The 22290-nt window shown below is 37.6% G+C and overlaps 1 protein-coding gene across 7 annotated transcripts in view; it reads left to right on the forward strand.

Annotated features, from left to right (window-relative positions):
- Positions 1-22290, forward strand: part of LOC123530428 (plasma membrane calcium-transporting ATPase 2-like) — a 178231-nt gene that overhangs the window by 7188 nt on the left and 148753 nt on the right. For 6 of the 7 annotated variants that reach the window (XM_053521513.1, XM_053521524.1, XM_053521525.1 and 3 more), the window contains exon 2: positions 9927-9992. The exons of the other annotated variant lie outside the window; for it this stretch is intronic. The gene's annotated coding sequence lies outside the window, so the exon portion shown is untranslated. The remainder of the gene's footprint in view (positions 1-9926; positions 9993-22290) is intronic. 7 annotated transcript variants of the gene reach the window in all.

Here is a 22290-nt window from a genome sequence, read left to right on the forward strand (position 1 = left end):
GATCTTCCTGAAAGTAAGTCAGAATGATTGCCTTGATGAAATCTAGGTAGAATTTGAATATGGGTCATCTGTAGTCAAAAAGTAGGTCACTAGGTTAAATCAAGAAAAACCTCGTGTATGTGATAGAGGCTGTATTTTTCAACTGATCTTCATGAAATTTTGTCAGAATGATAACCTTGATAAAATCTAGGTCAAGTTTGAATATGGGTCATCTGGATTCAAAAACTAGGTCACTAGGTCAAATCAACAAAAAACTTTGTGTATGCGATAGAGGTTGTATTTTTCAATTGATCTTCATGAAATTTGGTCAGAATGATAGCCTTGATGAAATCTAGGTCAAGATCGAATATGGGTCATCTGGTTTCAAAAACTAGGTCACTAGGTCAAATCAAAGAAAATACTTGTTTTTGCCCCAGTTTTAATGATAATTGGTCAGAATATTTTTTTCCATGAAATCACTAGGTCAAACATGTTTACACTGTTATGGTGTATTATGGTGTGTTTCTCAGGTGAGCAACATAGGGCCATCTTGGCCTTCTTGTTTTCTTTTCACTACGATTGCCGGGCGTTAATTTACGTTTCTTTCCCGGTTCTGCCCCGGCATAATATTTTATTGACGTCATTTTGATGTGTTGTCTGAGATGTTGCGGTTCTCGGGGTTGGATAAATGCCGGTCAGTCGGATCGCATCCAGATTAAGAAATGGTGGACCGCGTCAAAATTTTCCGGTTTAATATGTCCGTCGAACCGCCGACTTTTCTGAAGTCTGATTGCTTCAGTTGTTTACTTTTAAGAGGACTTTCAGAGCGCACTACCCAGGTCACAGACTCCAAGGTCAGCGTCACAGAGGTCAAAGGTCAAATAGCTTAACTTTGTGTATGCCCTGTATCTTCTAAACCACTTACAAGATTTTATAGCAGTGTCTTGGGGACTAGACTAAATTTCTTTCAACCATTCTGTTTTTCGTTAAAAAGCATGACTGCCAGAGGGTTAGGCAAGTTTTTCCTATATAGCTGTATGGAAAACTTCCTCTCAAACCCCTAGCTCAGTTTTGAAATAATTTCACAAAAATGTTTCTTCATGTACCCTCTACCAAATTCCATCAAGGCCATGAACATGGCTCCTTGGGAGAGGGGCTAGTTTCTTCTTTAAGACTATATGGAAAACTTTAGAAATTTTCCCCTCTGAAATTGCTGGCCTGATTTCAAAATAGTTTCACAACAATGTTCCTTATTTGACCCTTAATCAAATTCCATTAAATATTGTTTATTTTTTGTTAAAAACAGGGACACAATGGGGATGAGGCAGAAAAGAAATTGTTTGTTTCCAGTAACATTCTCAAAAAAATTAGGGTAGGTAGGTCGGTAATTTTTTTGTTTTGAAATTTTTTTTTATTAAGTTGGACTTTTCGGAAATTATTTTCGAATCAAAATATGAATACAAATAAGGGGGTTATGATTTTAGAGCATCAGTAAGTTGATTTCTAACATCACTGAACATGCTTAAAGCATAAAAAGTGCAGTTTTGAAACTTCTTGTTAAAAGGTTGAAAAAAATTCTCCAAGGCCATGAAAACATTTAGGGTCAGGCCAAAAATTTAGGGTATGTCGGGATACCAGAAACAAACATTTTTTTTTATGCCTGAGGCTAGCGTTCCCCATACGGAAAACTTTGAAATCTCCTCCGAAACTGATGGCTGGATTTAAATATTATTTCACAGCAATGTTTCTTGCATGAAAAGTGACTTTGTTAGGTTTTTACAAGACAATCTGTGGCTTTATGTACAGGAAAATATAGCGCTGTTGATGCCAAAAAGTGAAAAATCCAACACATAAACAAAGACTTTTGCAAAATCATACAGTAAGTTATTGCATGACATTTTCTTTATAATCAAAGGGGAATATATAACAGTTTTAGGGGAAAATATAGCTAGTTTTGGCCAGGGAAAACAGCCATTATTTGGCTGTAAAAATAGTAAAAAAAACACCACTGGTGACCCTCTATAAAATTCCTTCAAATTATTCTATTTTGTTAAAAAACATGGCCACCAGGTGGAGGGGCTAATTATAAAACCTATAATGGCTATTTGGAAACTTTGAAAATCTTCTCTCTTGAAACTGCTGGCCTGATTTGAAAGTATTTTCACAGCAATGTTGCTTGGTGACCCTCTACCAAATTCCTTCAAACATTCTGTTTCTTTTAAAAAAACATCAGGGGGCTGGGCTGGTTTTCGATATATATGACTATATATATGGAAGACTTTGAAAATCTTCAAAATAGTTTGAAAGCAGTGTACATGTACCTTGGGTTACCTCTACCAAATGCCCACATTACTGCTCGCCCAGTGACTGTTGTAATTTGATTTTACTATGTTTTGATACTGTGTGTTATTATCCTTTGTAATCATTCTGCACCCTCCCCCATACACACACCAACACACACACATTGCTCCCATTATAAATTACTGGGAAATGTTAAAACATTCTTTGTAGAAAACACACTGGTCAAATTTTAGAATAACTTCACAGATAGTTCCCTTGTGTGACCATCTACCAAACTAAATGTGTAAATCTAGCAATCTAAGGCTGTCATCGACCTCTTGTTATATATTGTAGACCTTTTAATGTAAGTTGTGTATTTTATATACATGTATTTTTTTCATAAATCTGGACGAATAAGGTATAGCTATAAGAACATTATCAAAGTCACCTAATGACTCCCATTTCAGGCTTCAAATTGTATAAGTGTAAGCCCAATGTTTTCTTATAGAATGCCGCTGAGATGTTTAATCAGAAATGTTCTGTCTCCTGCCTCTTGATAGCAATGGTGGGGTCATTAAGATTGACATTGAAGAACAGGAAATCTGTTTGTATTACCTACTCTGCAGTGTTACTAGCAATCCCTATTGATCTATAAATTCTTGTCTGAAAGAGATATATTTATGGTTATTCTATGAGTCTTAACTTTTGTAGATTTCTGTCTAGCTTTGTAAGATGTTTTGTGGCTGTATTTTGTACTTTTTTGCAAACTTAAAAACATTGTGGAAAATATTTTTATACATCTGTTTTAGAAAAGCCGATTGATGTATTATATGTTGGAGCAACCTTAAAAACTCTGCATAACTTACTAACAAAGGTATTGACTTAAAACTTGGTATATAGGTAGGTTGTGATGAGATTATGTGCATCATGCATGAACAGGTGTAATAGGAAATTTTCCCCCTCCCCCCTGAAAATCCCTTCCATTTTTAGCTCATCTACAAAAAATGTAAGTTCCCATCCACAATTTCTGTGATGAACATCTTCTACTTGCCAGTTTCTATAAGAATTTTCATAGGGCGGTTCTCATACAGATTCCATCAAATCTAGGTCATCCATGCAGAATTATGGTTGCCATGACAACAAAAAGGAGAAACTTTAAAAATCTTCTACGGAACCTCTTGCCAGATTTCAAATAGATTTAGTGAACTGTCCTTTTTGTGACCCACTTCCATATTCCTTCAAGCCATTGTGATAATGTTAAAAATCATGGTCCACAGAGAACTAATTTCCCCAGTATACATTTATATGGAGAGCTTTGAAAATCTTTTGCTCTGAAACAACAACCCATTCAAAGTAAATTTACTGACATGTTCCCTGGGTGATGTTCAACCAAGTTTCTTAAGCTATGTTGATCTGTTAAAAATACATGGCCGCCAGGGGATGGGGCTAGTTTGGTCTGTATATGGATAGTTTTAAGAATTTTCTCTGAAACATCTGGCTATGTTTTAAAATAATTTCTTGCAAATTTTCTTTGGTGGCCTTCTTCTGAATTCCTTTGAATCATTCCTCAACATTCAAACAGTCCTGAAATCTTGGTCATGAGTTGGTCTGTTCAGAGCACAAGACCCAGGCCACTATCTCAAGAGGTAATGGTTACAAAATGTACCTGTTTGGGGCAAGGGTCATGTCTAATCTTGACATTTTGCATTTTGACATGCTTTCTTGTAAGTAATGGCTAGAACTGTTAACAATGATGAGATGGTGTGCATGGGGCAAAACTGAGGCCTATATCGCAAAGCATCTTCGAAAGTTTAATTCAACAAGAAGTTGAGCGACTGTCACATTATTCAATAGACTGTGGCTCGGGTCCTATGACAGACACTTCAAACGATTGTGGAATTAGCAGAATTTTTTAACAGAGATAACAGACAGCATTGCTGCATTTAAATTATGAATCTGTGTCTGATAGATAATTTGTCATTCAGGTACAAGTACATGGGACTTACTCCAGACATTGCAAAAACAAATTTTTCCAGTTTGGTTTACTCGTATTCCTTTTGCATTTTAATGTTGTCTAGTGAGAAATCTGCTGACTCATGGGAACCAGCTATGTTGAAAATGATGCGGAAAAAAGCAATAAAGCTAAGATTTCCATTTTCAGATAAGTTTACACCATTTCTATTTGCTGCCAACTTGGGATTTTCCGCTGTGAGAAAATTGTCTCACAGTAATGGAGATTAAATACAAAAATATGAGATATATGTTCCTGTACAAACCGTGTGGGCTGCGGTACATATTTTTAGGTGGCGCATTTGTCTGAATTTGTAGAAAAGATACTTTCAGAGATTATAACTGGTGAAAAAAGTTACAGATTTTTGTTTCAGGATGCTTTAGTGCTTCTTAGAGTAACAATATTGTTTTTCAGTAAATTCATGTAACATTTACAAAATAGTAGTGATGGAATTGGACAAAAGGTTTTCTGAAAATCTTGTTACCAATTATATTCATGTAGGTTTTTTCATGTTATTACTATTATGCTCATCTTCAAACACTTTCATACCTATTTTGGTATTGGTAGACCTTTAGAAGTTGACAATCTCCTTTTGAGGCAGTAAACAAGCTTTTATTGAGAGCTGAGAAAAGATGAGATTGCAGATTTCTGGAGAATCTTAGATGACACAGCAGTTCTTAGAAGATACTCTGATCAATGTACTGAACAAATTTCCGAGTTACGTATTTGGAAGAGGAGTAACTCCAGAGAGAAAATGGAGTAATCCAGTGCAAGTTGTGCCCCTTGTTGATACAAAGAACAATTAATTAAATTAGGTTGAATCCTTGAAACTCAAGATGATTGATTACCATCTTCTTTTAAAACATAATTAAGTTTAAATGTTCTTGAATGTGATTTATCAGTTTGCTAAGTTTAATCATATAGGTTTGAGTTTTGTTTAGCAGTTACAATGTAAGGGCAAGCTGTAGGTATAGGTAGATGATGTTTTTTTACATAAACATCTTTTCCTTTGAAATTACTGGTCAGAACTGCACAAAACTTGGTCTGTAGCATTCTCCTTTCTTAAGTTTATTAGCCCATTTTGGTGGAGCTAAGTGTAAAAGAATACATGCTCAAACTATTTCTTATCCTGAACAACTGAATGGGTGATCGCCAAACTTGGTATATGGCATCCTTGTAAGGCTTGCTCTCTTAACAAGTTTGTTTAGATGGTTCTGGTTCCTTTTCAGGGGTCACCAGAGCTAAAATTAGAACACCTTTAAACAAAATCACATGAACTACATGCTAGTGGTTTTGACAGTAGATTGGTTTGATGTCAGAGAAGTAAAGAATAATAACATGAAATAAGACTCCTATGACATTTGCCGAATTGTGACATGGATCGAATTTAGCGGTCGCTTGCTTGCAAAATTCTAGTAAGACTCAAGAAGTGTAGGAAATCATGGCACTTGAATATTTTTGCGATCACGTTCGAAAATCGACAAATCCATTGCTCTTTAAAACTCCTTTGGGTTAGTTATTTTACCGACAGTCAAGTGACTGCTTGTAGACGCTTGTCACTATATACAAATGTAATTATCGGATATCTAAGTAAGCATCTAGATGATATTTGTTTTCGTTTTGGTCAGTGATTTGCAACTGCATAATTGAAGAGGGAAATAACAAGTTTCCTCAGGCGAAAAAAGGCCCATGGAGACCGACAATGCTAGCGACACCTCGGGCAGTAACCTGAAATAACCTAAAACTTCTGAGTCCAGTCAAAAATCCACAGAATCATCGATCACTTTGGCCCAAGAAAGTCCCGGTCTGTTCAAACCTTGAAAAAGTGGGAAACAGAGCTGAACATTAATTTTTTATATGAAACCAAACAACAACAAAACAATTTAATAAATTTAGCACGTAAACAGCCTTTAAATAATTGTTAGTGGAACTCACCATTTCGCTAGTTGAAAAAAGTGGCACTAGCAATTTTAAAAGTTAAATTCGATCCCTGTGTGAAAAGTTAAGCATATGGACCTGTTTATATTCTTTGGCCATACATATATGATTGAAAGTAGGTGAATCTACATCTATGAAAAGTTTCATTAAAATCTTCTTGTGGAATTTTCTCTGTACATGAAAATACCAGAGTGCATTTTTTCCGGTAGAAGCCCATTGTGAAAATTTGACCAGAGGCCTAGTATCTTCAAATTGGTCTAACGAAAAAATGCACCGCATGGACCTATCATTCTGACTGAATTTCCTTTGAACGATGCTTGGAAAAAAATGTGGTTTAATTAAACAAATGCAGAGTAACCTTAAATGGTAACTTTTTTGAGGCCATCTTTTCAGCACCTAAATATGCCTAGTATATTTGCCTCCTTAATTTTCCAATATCTTGGTTTTTATTTGCTGTATTTAAATAAGATATGATGTATTAGAATTATATCTTGTTTGGTGTCTTGGAGTCTTGAAGTCTCAGCCATAGGCTTAGAAATAGACATTTTTGACATTTGAATTAAACTCAGCACAATTCGTCTGGGTGTTGTCAGATTTTCATCAGTATTGATCTTTATATTTTATGTTCATCTACAAGATATATATATTTTGTCAGTAACAGCTGATGTACACAGGAACTAGTCCTGTACAGTATTTGTGGAAACTGCTTTTCATGGGTTTCATGGATTCTTTGATAGCATGATGTTGATATAATGTGATGTGGTATGGTCTCATTTTATAGTTACAGTAAGATTTTCCAGTCTTGCAACACTATAAAGTTGGGCATCAAGTCGACAGTGTCATTATATGACAGAAAAATTCGGGAAAGGAAGACACAAAGTGACTTAACTGAAACATTCACACTTGTCGAAAAACATGGCTGCTAGGGTGCCAAGCAAGTTTTCCATGTATGGTAAGGCCTTATTGTTTGTCCCTCCTGCTTCTTACCAACAAAATTGCCCCTGCTGGAAATCTTTCGTCACAGAATATGAAAGCGTGACCCGTGTGTAATCGGGAGGCATTGTTAGTATGTAATCTGTCTGCCACACTGTCTTTTATTCTCCACTCCTAAGATTTTCCTCCAGTTAAAATGACATTTGGTATACACTGTCAACATGCAGTGGACATGTACATGTTGTTGGGACTTTCATGCGAGACTATTATTTTTGAGTTACAGCCATATGTGGACTTAGTGTATAAAACTATCAGGCATTTTCATGGGGCATTACTTCTTTTATACAATATGGACGTTGTTGGGACTTTCATGCGAGACTATTATTTTGAAGTTACAGCCGTATGTGGACTTGGTGGATAAAACTATCGGGCATTTTCATGGGGCATTACTTCTTTTATACAGTATGGACGTTGTTGGACTTTCATGCGAGACTATTATTTTTGAGTTACAGCCATATATAAAACTATCAGGCACTTTCATGAGGCATGACTTGTGTTATGCAATGTGGACGTTGTTGGGACTTTCATGCGAGACTATTATTTTTGAGTTAAAGCCGTATATAAAACTATCAGGCATTTTCATGTGGCATGACTTGTGTTATACAATATGGACGTTGTTGGGACTTTCATGCGAGACTATTATTTTTGAGTTAAAGCCGTATGTGGACTTGCTGTATTATACTTTCAGGCATTTTCATGGGGCACGACTTGTGTTATACAATATGGACATCATCCTTGTTCCAATTCTAAAAGAATCTTAGTTATTCACTCCAGTGTTGAAATATTCTGCTGTTCTAAATCTTATATAATATGACCCTCGTTAAAGAAGGGCATTTACTGTTATTAAAAAAAGTGGTTTTCGCTGAATGCCATTAATTAACCTATTGTCAGCAAATTTGATGTGTGAATAGCTTTTATCAATCTTGACAGAAGTTGGATGTGTATTTGGGGTCCTTCAGGACAAGGTCATGTTCAGTGATATTAAAAATAGAAAAAAGTTTTTAAGTTAGGAATGAGATAACTTGAATACTTTGAAAAAGTCACTGTGGTGCAGAAAGGCTAAAGCAGAATACAGAACAGCCATTTAGATGCTAGTGGTGTCACAGTTACTAGAAATAGAAAATAAAGGATTTTTGACCATGGTCATCTAAAAGGTGGTTTGTGGTTTATAACTTAGCTAGGAATGACATACTGTCACCATACTTAGTGTATAGTAAGTTACAAAGAAATAGCTTTGCATTGTATTGGTGTGTGGATATCTTTTTTATTGAGACAAATATTTTATTATGCCCCCCTTTGAAGAAGGAGGCGTATATTGTTTTGCAGATGTTGGTCGGTCAGTCTGTCGGTTGGAATGTAGACCAATCCATTTCCTGATGATAACTCAAGAATGCTTGGACCTAGGATCATAAAAGTTGATAGGGAGGTTGGGCATCACAAGCAGATGACCCCTATTGATTTTGAGATCAGTATGTCAAAGGTCAAGGTCACAGTGACCCGGAAAAGTTGAAGTGTTTCCGGATGATTAACTCAAGAACGCATGGGCCTAGGATCATGAAAATTGATAGGGAGGTTAGTCATCACCAGCAGATTACCCCTATTGATTTTGAGATCAGTATGTCAAAGATCAAGATCACAGTGACCCTGTACAGTTAAACGGTTTCCGGATGATAACTCAAGAACACTTGGGCCTAGTATCATGAAAGTTGATAGGGAGGTAGGTCATCACCAGCAGATGACCCCTATTGATTTTGAGATCAGTATATCAAAGGTCAAGGTCACAGTGACCCGGAACAGTTAAACGGTTTTCGGACGATAACTCAAGAATGCTTGGGTTTAGGATCATGAAAGTTAATAAGGAGGTTGGTCAAGACCAGCAGATGACCCCTATTGATTTTAAGGTCAGAGGTCAAGGTCACAGTGACCCTGAACAATTAAGCTGTTTCTGGATGGTAACTCAAGAATGCTCTGGCCTTGGATCATGAAAGTTGATAGGGAGGTTGGTCATCACATGACCCCTATTAATTTTGAGATCAGTAGGTCAAAGGTCAAGGTCACAGTGACAAGGAACAATAAAACGGTTTCCGGACGATAACTCAAGAACGTTTGGGCCTAGGATCAGGAAAATTGAAAGGGAGGTTGGTCATGACCAGCAGATGACCCTTAATGATTTGGAAGTCATTAGGACAAAGGTCAAGGTTACAGTGACCCGTAACAGTTGAACAGTTTCCAGATGATTACTTGAGAATGCTTGGGCCTAGGATCACAAAACTTGATAGGGAGATTGGTCATGACCAGTAGATGACCCTATAGATTTTTAGGTCAGTAGACCAAATGTCAAGGTCACATTGACCCGGAACAGTTAAACCGTTTCCGGACGATAACTCAAGAACGCTTTGGCCTAGGATCACAAAACTTAATAGGGAGGTTGATCATGACCAGCAGATGACCCTCTTAATTTTGAGGTCAAAGGTCAAGGTCACATTGAACCAGAACAGTAGAATCTTTGTTTACATTGAGCAAATAATTTCTGTTCCTTGTGCATTTACTGAATGCATCATGGGGGCATTTCGTGTTCTACGAGCTCTTGTTTTGGGTCACTTGGGTCAAGGTCATTGTTACTAAAAGTAGAAAATGATTTCTGCAAACATTGGAAACATTGTTTTGTGGTGTTGCCGCATTTCTTGTTTGTTGTATAGTCAGACAATGTCTTTTTCTGTTTCAGGTTGTCATTGGTCAAAGTGTGTCCTTTAAAGAAAAATTTCTCATCTTTATTTTAAAACTTAAAAAGGTAAGATTACATTATTATAAACTTATTCTTAGCATTGTACAAGATTGTAAACTGACAAAAGAAAGGAATCAAGATATTACAACAGCACAAACATTAGTAATGTTACAGTAATAATCGTTATTTTGCTCCCAGATAAGCATGTCTCTGTTGATCCATCCATTTGTCCATCCATTGGTCAACCAGTCTGTCCATCAATTCCGCTCCATATCTGCTTGGACAATTTTCATGAAACTAATGTCAGGTTTTAATCTCACAAATACTACACTTAAAGTGCAAGGTCAAGGTCACAGTTGAAGGTCAAAGATAAATTACATAATTTTTGTCCATATCTTTTTAAACACTGGAAGGATTCATGAAACTAACAACAATTATGAACCTCAGCAGATAACACAACCCAGGCATCAAGGTCACACTTTGAAGGTCAAAGGTAATGATCAGAGCATTTTACTCCCCTTGTATCAGAGTGAGGTCTGTGTGTATTAATCGTCTAGGTGATAGCTCTAGTTATTCCAGAAGGAATGCCTTTCATGGATTTTTCTGATTCATTAATCCGCAAAATAAAATCTCAATGAAGATAAACTTTCTATTCTTAATTGAAACCCACAAATTCTTATCTTTATGAAATAGCTTTTGCCTTAACCATGAAATTTTATACCAACAAAAACACATGATTTTACAGCATGATAGTCCTTCTGAATTGATTACAAATAATCAGTTATTATTTAAAGGATAGTAAAGGGCAAGCAAGACAACTAAGTCTTTTACAGAAGAACTAGTGTCAGTGTTAATGATGGGCAAAAATGCAAATTTAAAAAGGGCTTGACAAATTCTTTGACACAAGTCATCCTGCAGAACAAGCTGCTTAGAGTTATCACTTCGCAATTGATTTTGATACTGTGTTATTGATAATGTGTCAATTTTAAAGTCTTCAAAAATGATGTCTAACAGAATCTTGTTATGGACTTTTCAAGCATCTAGCCAATATGGTCATTATGCTTAATGTATTGGGATAGATTTTCAAATTGTAATCAATAAATCTACTTGTTTTCAGTTTTCACAACCTTTTTCATGGCTATGTTTTTATGAAATTTGTTACATTTTTGGTATAAATTGGACAAGTACAGGAGGAAGTTTTGCTTGCCTGACAGACCAGTACTGCAGCAAGTTCTGCTTTCCTGGCGAATGAGTACTGCAGTAACATGGTTCGCACAGGTCCTTGAAAGTCCTTGAATTTGATCCTAAGTCCTTGAAAAGTCCTTGATTTTTAGCTCACCTGTCACAAAGTGACAAGGTGAGCTTTTGTGATCGCGCGGTGTCCGTCGTCCTGCGTCCGTGTGTGCGTTCGTGCGTCCATCCGTAAACTTTTGCTTGTGACCACTCTAGAGGTCACATTTTTCATGGGATCTTTATGAAAGTTGGTCAGAATGTTCATCTTGATGATATCTAGGTCAAGTTCGAAACTGGGTCACGTGCCTTCAAAAACTAGGTCAGTAGGTCTAAAAATAGAAAAACCTTGTGACCTCTCTAGAGGCCATATATTTCACAAGATCTTCATGAAAATTGGTCAGAATGTTCACCTTGATGATATCTAGGTCAAGTTCGAAACTGGGTTACGTGCCATCAAAAACTAGGTCAGTAGGTCTAAAAATAGAAAAATCTTGTGACCTCTCTAGAGGCCATATATTTCACAAGATCTTCATGAAAATTGGTCAGAACCTTCATCTTGATGATATCTAGGTCAAGTTCGAAACTGGGTCGCGTGCTGTCAAAAACTAGGTCAGTAGGTCAAATAATAGAAAAACCTTGTGACCTCTCTAAAGGCCACATTTTTCATGGGATCTGTATGAAAGTTGGTCTGAATGTTCATCTTGATGATATCTAGATCAAGCTCGAAACTGGGTCATGTGCGATCAAAAACTAGGTCAGTAGGTCTAAAAATAGAAAAACCTTGTGACCTCTCTAGAGGCCATATATTTCATGAGATCTTCATGAAAATTGGTCAGAATGTTCACCTTGATGATATCTAGGTCAAGTTCGAAAGTGGGTCACGTGCCTTCAAAATCTAGGTCAGTAGGTCAAATAATAGAAAAACCTTGTGACCTCTCTAGAGGCCATATTTTTCATGGGATCTGTATGAAAGTTGGTCTGAATGTTCATCTTGATGATATCTAGATCAATTTTGAAACTGGGTCACGTGCCATCAAAAACTAGGTCAGTAGGTCAAATAATAGAAAAACCTTGTGACCTCTCTAAAGGCCATATTTTTCATGGGATCTATATGAAAGTTGTTCTGAATGTTCATCTTGATGATATCTAGGTCAAGTTTGAAACAGGGTTACGTGCTGTCAAAAACTAGGTCAGTAGGTCTAAAACTAGGTCAGTAGGTCTAAAAATAGAAAAACCTTGTGACCTCTCTAGAGGCCATACTTGTGAATGGATCTCCATAAAAATTAGTCAGAATGTTCACCTTGATGATATCTAGGTCAAGTTTGAAACTGGGTCACGTGCCTTAAAAAACTAGGTCAGTAGGTCAAATAATAAAAAAAACGTTGTGACCTCTCTAGAGGCCATACTTTTCATGTGATCTGTATGAAAATTGATCTGAGTGTTCACCTTGATGATATCTAGGTCAGTTTTGAAACTGGGTCACGTGCGGTCAAAAACTAGGCCAGTAGGTATAAAAATAGAAAAACCTTGTGACCTCTCTAGAGGCCATATTTTTCATGAGATCTTCATGAAAATTAGTGAGAATGTTCACCTTGATGATATCTAGATAAAATTCAAAACAGGGTCACGTACCTTCGAAAACTAGGTCAATAGGTCATATAATAGAAAAACCTTGTGACCTCTCTAGAGACCATATTTTTCAATGGATCTTCTTGAAAATTGGTCAGAATTTTTATCTTGATAATATCTAGGTCAAGTTCAAAACTGGGTCACATGAGCTCAAAAACTAGGTCACTATATCAAATAATAGAAAAAACGATGTCATACTCAAAACTGGGTCATGTGGGAAGAGGTGAGCGATTCAGGACCATCATGGTCCTCTTGTTTTCTTCAAAAAATCCCCTGAAAAAGTACTTGAATTTTGAAAAAAAGGTAGAAAAGTCCTTAAATTTTGCTAAAAATGGGGGTGCAATCGTATTGTAGGGGAAAAATACAAAAAATAAATAATAAATAAGTCAAAACAAGCGAAAAAACGGTGTAAAATAAAAATACATGCACACCACGGAGGGAACGCTAGTTGAACACCGTTTCGGTACGGAAGTTAGATACGGAATAGCGATTTTCACAACGTTAAAATATTATGCGCAAGGTCATTGTAGCATGACTTATCAACAACAACAATGAGTGGCCCAAAAAATAAATGTAGTTTCGCCAATAAATGGCTTACACAGGATGATTATTCATCGTGATTAAAGGAGTTTAAGTCAGACAAGCATAAGTGTATGTGATAAACTCATTGATGTCGGAACTATGGGAGAAAGTGCGTTGAAATCACACGCGAAAACAAGAAGTGAAGTCCCTTGAAGACAAATTGAAAACTAGTCTTGAGAGCTTGAAAGACTTATAAGAAACATGTACTAAGTATGTATACAGGCAAATATAGCTCATAAAAGGTAATCCCATTGAAGATCTCATAAAGGTTAAGATATGCTATTGTAGCTTATGGAAACTAAAACTGTTCTATAACTTTTCTTCTGTCATAATGCCTTATGAAGAGCCTAAATGGTAAAATTGGTTTTGTAATTTAAGATTTAAAGCGATTAAAATAGTCCTTGAAAAGTCCTTGAAAAGTCCTTGAATTTTTTTTGCCAAGTCCTGTATGAACCATGAGTAAGTTCTGCTTGCCTGGCAGACCAGTACTGCAGCAAGTTCTGCTTTCCTGGCGAATGAGTACTGCAGTAAGTTCTGCTTGCCTGGCAGACCAGTACTGCAGCAAGTTCTGCTTTCCTGGCAAATGAGTACTGCAGTAAGTTCTGCTTGCCTGGCAGACCAGTACTGCAGCAAGTTCTGCTTTCCTGGCGAATGAGTACTGCAGTAAGTTCTGCTTGCCTGGCAGACCAGTACTGCAGCAAGTTCTGCTTTCCTGGCGAATGAGTACTGCAGTAAGTTCTGCTTGCCTGGAAGACCTGAACTGCAGCAAGTTCTGCTTTCCTGGCGAAGGAGTAATACAACAAGTTCTGTTTGCCAGGCGAATGAGCACTACAGAAAATTCTACTTGCCTGGCAGACCAGTACTACAGCAAGTTCTGTTTGCCTAGCGAATGAGTAATACAGCAAGTTCTGCTTGCCTGGTGAATGAGCACTACAGCAAGTTCTACTTGCCTGGCAGACCAGTAATACAGCAAGTTCTGCTTGTCTGGCGAGTGCGTACTACAGCAAGTTCTGCTTGCCTGGCAGACCAGTACTACAGCAAGTTCTACCTGCCTGGCAGACCAGTACTACAGCAAGATCTGCTTGCCTACAGAAAGAGTACAACAACTTTCCTGGCAAATGAGTAGTACAGCAAGTTCTACTTGTCTGGCAGACCAGTACTACAGTAAGTTCTGCTTGCCAGACGAATGAGTACAACAGCAAGTTCTACTTGCCTGCCTGACCAGTGCTACAGCAAGTTCTGCTTTCCTAGCGAATGAGTGCAACTTACAGCTGCAAGTTCTGCTTTCCTGGCGAATGAGTGCAACTTACAGCTGCAAGTTCTGCTTTCCTGGTGAATTATTACTACAGCAAGTTCTGCTTGTCTGGCTGACCAGTACTACAGCAAGTTCTGCTTTCCTAGCGAATGAGTGCAACTTACAGCTGCAAGTTCTGCTTTCCTGGTGAATTATTACTACAGCAAGTTCTGCTTGACTGGCTGACCAGTACTACAGCAAGTTCTGCTTTCCTAGCGAATGAGTGCAACTTACAGCTGCAAGTTCTGCTTTCCTGGTGAATTATTACTACAGCAAGTTCTGCTTGTCTGGCTGACCAGTACTACAGCAAGTTCTGCTTTCCTAGCGAATGAGTACAACAGCAAGTTCTGCTTTCCAGGTAAATTAGTACTACAGCAAGTTCGGCTTGCCCGGCAGACCGGTACTACAGCAAGTTCTGCTTTCCTGGCGAATGAGTACTACAGAAAGTTGTAATTGCCTGGCAGACCAGTACTACAGCAAGATCTGCTTTCCTGGCGGATGAGTACTACAGCAAGTTGTATTTGCCTGGCAGACCAGTACTTCAGCAAGTTCTGCTTTCCTGGCGAATGAGTTCTGCAGCAAGTTGTATTTGCCTGGCAGACCAGTACTACAGCAAGTTCTGCTTTCCTGGCGAATGAGTACTACAGCGAGTTCTACCTGCCTGGCAGACCGGTACTGCAGCAAGATCTGCTGGTTTTCCTCAATGGTCTAAATGGAAAATTGGCCAGTTGTGTTGTTGTTACTGAAAATAAACAAAAATGTTAACTAGAGATAGTATAGTATAATTGCTAGTCCCCAGTGGTAATGTTGTTAATTTCATTATTCTGTACAGTAATTGGTTGCCTGTAAGCAGTTCCTTGATCTCGATTATGGTAAATAATTCTGTGTGGGAGTTGGAGCTTTAACCTAAGGTCAAAACAAAGGTTAAAGAGAAAGAAAAATAAGTAGAAATGTGGGAGAAATAATTAAATTTTGTTTTCCCAGGTGAAAATTAACAGTTTAGTGAGTTTGGTGCCATTTCAGGTTTGGAGAGTCAGTGCAGAACACAGTAAATAGATAATTTTATAAGATTGCATATGGTAACTAACTTTTGTAGTACAATACAGAATTTGGAATAACTTGTGTCGAGCATAGTGTTTATGCCCCCTTTGCAAAAGATGGAGCATATTGGTTTGCAGATGTTGGTTGGTATGTTGGTCTGTCTGTAGAGCTATGGGTTTCTGGATGATAATTCCAGAACGCTTTGTCCTAGGATCATGAAAGTCGATAGGGAGGTTGGTCATGACCAGCAGATGACCCTTATTAATTTTGAGATCAGTAGTCAAAGGTCAAGGTCACAGTGACCCGGAACAGTTGAATGGTTTCCAATGATAACTCAAGAAGGCTTGGGCCTTAGATTATGAAACTTAATAAGGCGGTTGATCATGACCAGCAGATGACCCCTATTGATTATTAGGTCAGTAGGTCAAAGGTCAAGGTCACATTGACAGTAGATTTTTTTTTGCCAGATAACTAGAGAAAGCTTTGGTCTCAGATCATTTTATACGAAGGTCACTTATGATTAACACTGATGGAAATTAATGACCATATTATGATTTATCAGTTGTCAAATGTCCAGTACATGAAATAATTTCTGTTCCTTGTGCAGTTACTGAAGCCTTGTTATTACTCTTATTAACTTTTTTATAATAGGCCAAAAAAGATCCATATCCAAATACAGTTGCTAGTGTAAAGAAATTTGCTATGACAGGCGGGTGTATATTGTGACATTCTGACACTCTTGTTCTAATTATCACCAATTTGAAAATTTTCCAAATTGTGTAGGCCACATAAGGCTTAAGTGAACTTTGTCTTTTCCTATGTTACGATTCTTCCCCAGTAGACGACAGTTTCTGATGATACCACCAGACCATTATTTGACTACAGAGAAAAATGGACAATGTGGTGACTGCAAACTGGCCCTGATTGTTAACAGACAATAAGGCAAGAAAACGAAATCAATGCATTCTGGCACTGGCCCTCTATCAATTTTACTGAAATACAGGCTCCAGAGACGGCTCATTTCATTAGATTACCATAATATTCACAAGTCCGCAAAACACCCGCTTGCTCTATAGCAGTGGCAGCCATATTGGTTTTTCGGAAAGAGCTTCTGTAGGCGTAATTGGGAATAGGCCATTTACCATAATGTCTGTGACTATTATTGTATGTAAATGGTGATTGGATATTGTAAAATTACATAAAAACATCTGAAAAGATGACACTTGTCATTTTGATGTCCTGTTAATTGTTGTATTAAGATGTCTTTGTCCTTTAAACTGCAAAATGCAAAGCTGGCAGGAAACGAACTGCTGTATAGAAATAATGGCAGGAGATTGACTTGATAAGCTATGTAGCTATTATATGGTACTTTACTTAAGTTTTGAAATTATTTTTAAAGACAATTTAATCCTCATTGAGCTTGCTTGCCACGAGTTTGATGTAGTCTATAAAGTGATTGGTATGGGGTTGCAATCATGCATGTATGGTTGACATTATGTCTAGTCTGATCTTGACCAGACTGTTACTTAAACATAAATTGAGATGGAAACATTTTTCTATGAATTTTATGCCACGAGCAAGATCAATATAGATAGGTCAGACTGGTATTCAGTTGAGTTGTGGTTGTGGGGAGGGTTCATGTGTAATGTGTATAGTCCAGAATCAAGTGATTTGAAAATGCCAATATAAATGCTCTGATAAGACATGCTATGGGCAACACTCAAGTATTTTACTCTTACAAAAAGATTAACCTTAAAATGTGAAATATCTGCATAGGGTTAAGTGGTGAAGGTCTCTGACCTGAATCTTCTGCTCCTCACTGATTTGGGTATGAAACCTGGCTTTAGCTGTAGAAATCTTCCATATAAGGAAACCATCCAGCTAGGTTATGGAAGAAGGTTGGTGGTTCTACTCAAGTGCCTGCCCAAGATGACATTATGTTTGGTCTTCATCCACGATCAAAAGCTTGATAAGTTGCCATATGACCTAAACTGTTTCAGGGTGAATCTAAACCCATTTGATCTGTTTTGTATTTGGTCTATAACTGCAGTCTCATTTGGTCAGGAGGTACATGCTAAAAGAGTTTTTAGCTCACCTGAGCACAAAGTGCTCAAGGTGAGCTTTTGTGATCACCCTGTGTCCGTTGTTGGTCGTCGTCCGTCCGTTCGTCGTCAACAGTTTGACTGTTAACACTCTAGAGGTCACAATTTTGACCTTATCTTAATGAAACTTGGTCAGAATGTTACCCTTAATAAAATCTTGGATGATTTCGATATTGGGTCATCTAGGGTCAAAACCTAGGTCACCAGGTCAAATCAAAGGAAAAGCTTGTTAACACTCTAGAGGCCACATTTATGACTGTATCTTCATGAAACTTAATCAGGATGTTAATGTTGATGATCTTTAGGTCAAGTTTGAATCTGGGTCATGTGGAGTCAAAAACTAGGTCACCGGGTCAAATCAAAGGAAAATCTTGTTAACACTTTAGAGGCTACATTTATGACCATATCTTAATGAAACTTGGTCAGAATGTTAATCTTGATGATCTTTAGGTCAGTAGGTCAGGTGAGTGATACAGGGCCTTCATGGCCCTCTTGTTGTATCAGTACTGTTAGTATCGTCTTATAGAAGAAAAAGCTATTTAAGATATATGAATAGATTCTTGTAAGATGGATTAATTGACGAAAGTGTAAATCTGATGAGGCACAAAGTTCTGAATCATGTTTGCTCCTATGGCACTAAGTCTTTATCAGGTCTGCTGATGGGGCATTAAATCTTAAGTTGAGTCTGTGGAAGAGGCATCAGGTCTGATTCAAGTTTGCTGTGCTTGAAGTCTGAATCATGTCTGCTAGGGAGGCAGAGTCTGAAACCTGTCTGCTGGAGAGGGCGAGAGGCAGAGTCTGAATCATGTCTGCTAGAGAGGCACAGTCTGAATCATGTCTGCTGGAGAGACACAGCCTGAATCATGTGTGCTAGAGAGGCACAGTCTGAATCATGTCCGCAAGAGAGGCACAGTCTGAATCATGTCTGCTGAAATGATATTTGGTCAGAATGAAGAGAAAGTCTGAAGTAGGGTTGCTAATAAGGTGTAAGTCTAAATTTATGTCAGCTGCACTAATAAGTCAGAATCATGTCTCCTGATGAGGATTCAGTTCTAAATCATGTCTGCAGATGAGGCTTCAATTCTGAATCATGGCTGCTGATGAAGCAAAGAGTCTAAATTAAGTCTGCTGATGAGGCAGTATTTGGTTCTGGGACGATCTATGTATGAAAAGAATTGGAACCACTGCCTTACCCTTGCATGATCGTAATAGGCGACTAGTAGGGTCTTTACACTTGGTTTTGCTGTAACTATGTGATTCCAGCAGGTATGCAAAGTTTGATTCCATACCTTATGTTTTTTATTTCGATGTAGATGAGATGTGAAACCAAAATTTGTAGTCCTGTTTGGTGCCATATAACCTATACTGTGTTGGTGTGCCGTTAAACCCAAATAGATAAATAGATGAGGCAGTAAGTATAAAACATACTTATTGATATGGCACTAAGACTAAATTATGTGCTCTGATGACACACTAAATATGAGTTATGTCTTATGCCCTCCTTTTTAGCTCGACTTTACAAAGTATATGGAGAGCTATCCTGTTTTTACTTGCAATTAGCATCATTTTACCTACATTATAACCTTTGAAAGGCGCCATTCTTTTTAGGTGTTTATTAAGTTGTACTTTGTGTTTCTCTTCAGACAAATTAAATGTTGAAAAAGGTATAGATTTGGACAATTTAAGGACACTTTTATCTCTTGTTTTGCCATTTTTCCATAATTTACTGTAGCTTTATAGACAGAATGATTTGTTAGAAATCAGCACAATTCCCAATGTAGAATTGAACTAGCTTTGATTTGTTCGGTCATGGGCTGGTTGAAATGCCGCCAAAGGCTGGGATCAATATTGACTGGGTAAAGCCAATCTGTTCTGCCACAATCATTATAGGAAAAAACAATATCTACAGAGCAAATTAAATTGGTGGAAGTGACTTCTCATTGCTGATAAGGCAATTTTTTCACCATTGCTTCTATGCAAGATTTGTCTAAGGCAGGAAAATAGGAAACCCAGACTGTTTTCTTTTGATACATAACTGGTCTTTTCGCTATTTATGGAGACTTTATTGTACTGAAAGGTTTTGTATTTACGTGCCCAGAATTTTTATGGTCTCGTTGATTTTTATACACCCGTGCCCAGAATTTTTATGGTCTCTGATTTTTGTACACCGGAAGGGACGTATTAAGTTATACCCGCAGTGTTGGTCTGTTAGCAACTTTGTGTTGCTCTGTAACTCTTGAACCCCTTGTATGATTTCAAAGAAACTTGACACAAATGTTCACCATATTGGGACGATGTGCAGAGCACATGTTCTGGATGGCTCGCTTCAAGGTCAAGGTCACACTTGGGGATCAAAGGTCATATGAGTGTGTTTCTTGTCCGCTCAGTAAATCTTGACCCCTTTGAAGGATTTCAAAGGGACTTGACACAAATGTTCACCACATCAAGACGATGTGCAGAGCACATGTTCTGGATGGCTCACTTCAAGGTTCAGGTCACACTTAGGGGTCAAAGGTCATATGACTTTGTTTCATGTGTATCGTATGTTTATTGCTCTGCATTGCGGTGCTCTTGTTTTAATTTGGCAGATCCCTTTTTTGTTCACTTACAATAATTCTTTTATTGAATTACTTCCCTTTTATGTTACTATAAATAACTTATTTTGTAACTTTTTTATTATTGGCCATATGGAAAAACCAAGACCACTTTTCTGTAGTACAACATGGATGGTACCTCCAATTTTAAGGTGTATTTTATCTGTACCTGGTAAAGATTTTTTTGTGGATTTTTTTCTTTGGTCTTAAAAAAAATTTTTTTCTCTGGACTTAGAAATGTTTGTTTTTTAATTTCTTCCCTTTGTTGTGAGTGTGTTTCGCGTCAGCTCTGTAACTCTTGATCTGCTTCAAGGATTGTAAAGAAACTTGGCACAAATGTTCATCACGTCAAGACGACATGCAGAGCGCATGTTCTGAATGTCTCACTTCAGTGTCAAGGTCACACTTATGGGTCAAAGGTCATACCTTTGGGCGTATATTGCTCCGCATTGCGGTACTCTTGTTATAATTGTGTATAATATTATATGAGATAAAGAGGTTTATCTTTGCCTGTATTAAAAAAAAAAACAAGAGTGAACAGTACTTTTTTGTGAAACATACTAAGCAAAATTCTTGAAGTATTCTTTTTTATGCCCCTGGGCATATAGCGATTGAACTGTCTGTTTGTCCATCAGATTGCCTATAGCCCACATTAATGACTCAATTTAGTTCATACTCACACTCAACAATTCTTGTGGCAAGACCTACAAACTGACCTGTATGTAGATGACCTTGATCCTTATATGACCTTCAACTTCAAAACCTTAATAAACAACATTTTGGTCCTACAGCCCACATAAATGACACAATTTAGTTTATACTCACACTCAACAATTATGTGGCAAGATCTACAAATTGACCTATATATACATGACCTGGACCCTCATGACTTTTACTTTAAAACTTAAATAAACAACGTTTTTGTTCTTACAGCCCTAATAGATGACCCAATTAAGTGCATTCTCACACTCTACAAACCTTATGACACAACCTTCAAACTGACCTATATATGGGGGCCTCTGTGGCCGAGTGGTTAAGGTCGCTGACTTCAAATCACTTGCCCCTCACCGATGTTGGTTTGAGCCTCTCTTGGGGCGTGGAATTCTTAATGTGAGGAAACCATCCAGCTGGCTTACGGAATAGGTAGTATTACGGAGTAGATGCTCGCTTGTGATGAAATAATTCATGGAGAGGCACCTGGGGTTGTCCTCCACAATCAAAGCTAGAAAGTCGCCATATGACCAACACTTGCGTCGGTGCAATGTTAAACGTAACAAAAACAATGACTTTTATATAGATGATATTGACCTTCTTCCCTCCATAATTGCTGACAGCCCACATTAATGACCTGATATAGTTCATACTTACACTAAACAATCTTTGTGGCAAGACCTACAAACTGACCTATATATAAATGATCTTGACCCTAATATGACCTTCACATTCAAGTTTAAAACATTAATGAACAACACTTCTGGTCCTGCAGAGGACATAAATGACACAATTTAGTTCATACACACACTTGTGGCAAAACCTACAAAGTGACCTTTATATGGATGATCTTGACCTTTATATGATCTTCACCTTAAACTTCAAACCTCGAAACAAAACATCTTTGGTCATACACTGAGTAGCATGATTGCATGTTTTAACAATGCAGCTCCATGTTTATTAAGACTTGATAACAATGAAAAGAATCGGGTTCCCTATTCTAGTATCAGTTACAGTGTCAACATGATAAAATGTGTCACTCAGATTTTGGCATACCAGAGCACAAACTGCTCAATGTGAGCTATTGTGATTGCCATGTCAGGGATATAAATTAACACTCAGACCCTATTAGCCAACTGGGCTCCTTGCAGGCAAATTCTAGGGGCCCAGCCTAAAAG

Source organism: Mercenaria mercenaria, chromosome 13 (assembly GCF_021730395.1).
Source record: "Mercenaria mercenaria strain notata chromosome 13, MADL_Memer_1, whole genome shotgun sequence".
In the NCBI taxonomy this organism is placed as follows: Eukaryota; Metazoa; Mollusca; class Bivalvia; order Venerida; family Veneridae; genus Mercenaria; species Mercenaria mercenaria.